This window comes from Aotus nancymaae, unplaced genomic scaffold, assembly GCF_030222135.1.
Source record: "Aotus nancymaae isolate 86718 unplaced genomic scaffold, 86718_ANA_hifiasm-v0.15.2.pri h1tg000089l, whole genome shotgun sequence".
Taxonomy (NCBI): Eukaryota; Metazoa; Chordata; class Mammalia; order Primates; family Aotidae; genus Aotus; species Aotus nancymaae.
The window spans coordinates 14,997,587-15,000,805 of NW_026988504.1; the positions used below are offsets into that span (position 1 = coordinate 14,997,587).

At 49.4% G+C, this 3,219-nt stretch overlaps 1 pseudogene; it reads left to right on the forward strand.

Annotated features, from left to right (window-relative positions):
- The first annotated feature begins 404 nt into the window (after nt 1-404).
- On the forward strand, nt 405-1,687 carry LOC105718314 (keratin, type I cytoskeletal 18-like; annotated as a pseudogene).
- Nucleotides 1,688-3,219: the final 1,532 nt, after the last annotated feature.

Below are 3,219 nucleotides of genomic sequence, written 5' to 3' on the forward strand. Positions count from 1 at the left end.
CTCGTGGAAGCCTGTTTTCCCCTCCTAAACTCCATCTCTCTATTCCCTTCCACTCAGTGTGGAAGCTGCTTTCCTCTCCTGGATTCCATCCTTCTGGATTCTTTCACTCAGTGTGAGAGTTAGCTGTTTCTTTCTCTCTCCTCCTGTTTCTCTCTCTCTCTCTAATTAAATCACTTCTAAAAACAAACAAACAAACAAAAAAGAAATTGACCATGGTGAGAGTATTTACACCACAGAAATTGGCAGATGCTACAGACCAAGGCTTGATTTACAGTCCTCTGGACTTCTAGACCTTAAAAAGGGATGGATAAAATTGTTAAAAATGCAGGTTAATGTTAAAAGCATGTCATTTCGGTTGTTGGCAAAGCCTGAGTCCCGTCCTCTCGCTCTCCTCCCCGGGCAGCATGAGCTTCACCACTTGCTGCACCTTCTCCACCAACTACCGGTCCCTGGGCTCTGTCCAGGTGCCCAGCTACGGCACCCGGCCAGTCATCAGTGTGGCCAGCATCTATGCAGGCATCGGGGACTCTGGTTCCTGCATCTCTCTGTCCCACTCCACCAGCTTCCAGGGTGGCATGGGGTCCAGGGGCCTGACCTCGGGGATGGCCAGGGTCTGGAAGGAATGGGAGGCATCCAGATTGAGAAGGAGACCATGCAAAGCCTGAACAACTGCCCAGCCGCCTACCTGGACAGAGTGAGGAGCCTGGAGACTGAGAACCAGAAGCTGGAGAGCAAAATCCGGGAGCACCTGGAGAAGAAGGGACCCCAGGTCAGAGACTGGAGCCATTACTTCAAGACCACTGAGGACCTGAGTGCTCAGATTTTCACAGATACTATAGACAATGCCCACATCATTCTGCAGATCCACAATGCCCATCCTGCTGCTGATGACTTTAGAGTCAAGTATGAGACAGAGCTGGCCATGCACCAGTCTGTGGAGAGCAACATCCATGGGCTCCACAAGGTCATCGATGACACCAATGTCACTTGGCTGCAGCTGGAGACACAGATTGAGGTTCTCAAGGAGGAGCTGCTCTTCATGAAGAAGAACCATGAAGAGGAAGTAAAATGCCTACAAGCCCAGATTGCCAGCTCTGGGTTGACCATGGAGGCAGATGTCCCCACATCTCACCAAGATCATGGCAGACATCCGGGCCCAATATGATGAGCTGGCTCAGAAGAACCGAGAGGAGCTGGACAAGTACTAGTCTCAGCAGATTGAGGAGAGCACCACAGTGGTCACCATGCAGTCTGCTGAGGTTGGAGCTGCTGAGATGACCCTCACAGAGCTGAGACGTACAGTCCAGTCCTTGTAGATCGACCTGGACTCCATGAGAAATACAAAGATCAGCTTGGAGAACAGCCTGAGGGAGGTGGAGGCCTGCTACGCCCTGCAGATGGAGCAGCTCAATGGGGTCCTGCTGCACGTGGAGTCAGAGCTGGCACAGATTTGGGCAGAGGGACAGCGCCAGGCCCAGGAGTATGAGGCCCTGCTGAACATCAAGGTCAAGCTGGAGGCTGAGATCGCCACCTACCACCGCCTGCTGGAAGATGGTGAGTACCTGAATCTTGGTGATGCCCTGGACAGCAGCAGCTCCATGCAAACCATCCAAAAGATCACCACTGCCGGATAGTGGATGGCAAAGTGGTATCTGACACCAATGACACCAAAGTTCTGAGACATTAAGCCAACAGAATCAGGGGACCCTTTGGGGAGCAGGAGGCCAATAAAAAGTTTAGAGGTAAAAAAAAGAAAAAAAGCGTGTTATTTCTATAGCCATTACATTGTGAATGGCACACACAAAAGACTGAAGAAAGACTTTCAGGCTTCTAAAGCCATTATCCAATTCAGCAAAGAAATCACTCACCATGTCCTAGGCAAATGAGTGGCGTTCCTACATATATCCTCATTGTTTCACTTCCATCTTACTCCAGACCCAGGAATACATTTTACCAGTCTCCATCAAGATGGCCAAGAGCCAAGCATGGGCCCATGCCCAGCAGTGAGGCCCAAGATCTGTGACCTGGACAGCAGATGTGCCTGTCCAGTCCAGTTTCCCATCCTGCCACCCCCCAGCCCCCACCACCATGTGACTAGTATAGAAACAACCATTTTATATGATAAAACCCTGCAGCCCTCCTGGCCGCATTTGATTGGTCAAAGGCAGGCTCCTGGTCTCTTCCTGAGAAATGTGGGACTGGCACTGAGAAAGAGAGCCAGGACTTCTGGTAGCTGAAGCTATAAAATATCAATTTAGGTCAGGTACAGTGCTTACACCTGTAATTGCAGCACTTTGGGAGGCCGAGGAAGGCAGATCACAAGGTCAAGAGATCAAGACCATCCTGGCCAACATGGTGAAACCCCATCTCTACTAAAAATACAAAACTTAGCTGGGCATGGTGGCACACACCTGTAGTCTCAGCTACTTGAGAGGCTGAGGCAGAAGAATCGCTTGAACCCAGGAGGTGGAGGTTGCAGTGAGCAGAGATCATGCCACTGCACTCCAGCCTGGTGACAAAGCAAGACTTCGTCAATCAATCAATCAATCAGTCAGTCAATCAAATATCAATCTATGGAGTGCAGATAAAGCCAATCAGGAGAGAGGAGGAAGAAGGCAGCCAGAGCAGAAAGATTCAGGGGAGAGATATGATATGGTTTGGCTGTGTCCCCACACAAATCTCAACTTGAATTGCAACAATCCCCATGCGCCAAGGCCAAGGCCAGGTGAAGATAATTGAACCATGGTGGCAGGGGGTTCCCCCATAGTGTTCTCGTGGCAGTAAATAAGGCTCACGAGATCTGATGGTTTTATAAATGGGGGGTCTCCTGCACAAGCTCTCTTGCCTGCTGCCATGTAAGGTGTGACTTTGCCCCTCATTTGCCTTCTGCCATGATTGTGATGCCTCCCCAGCCATGTGGAACTGTAAGTCCATTAATCCTCTTTCCTTGATAAATTACCCAGTCTCAGGTATATCTTTATTAGCAGCATGAAAATGAACTAATACAAGATATCTTGGCAATGTGAAGGTCCCTGATTCCAGGTGGCCCTGAACCCATGTGATTTCCTGACCCTCTTGCCACTTGGAGTTCAACTCTTCTTTGGATTTTACATTATTCCCCAGTGATATGGTTTGGCTGTATTCTCACCCAAATCTTATCTTGAATTATAGCTCTGATAATTCCCACATGTTGTGAGAGGGTCCTGGTGAAAGATAATT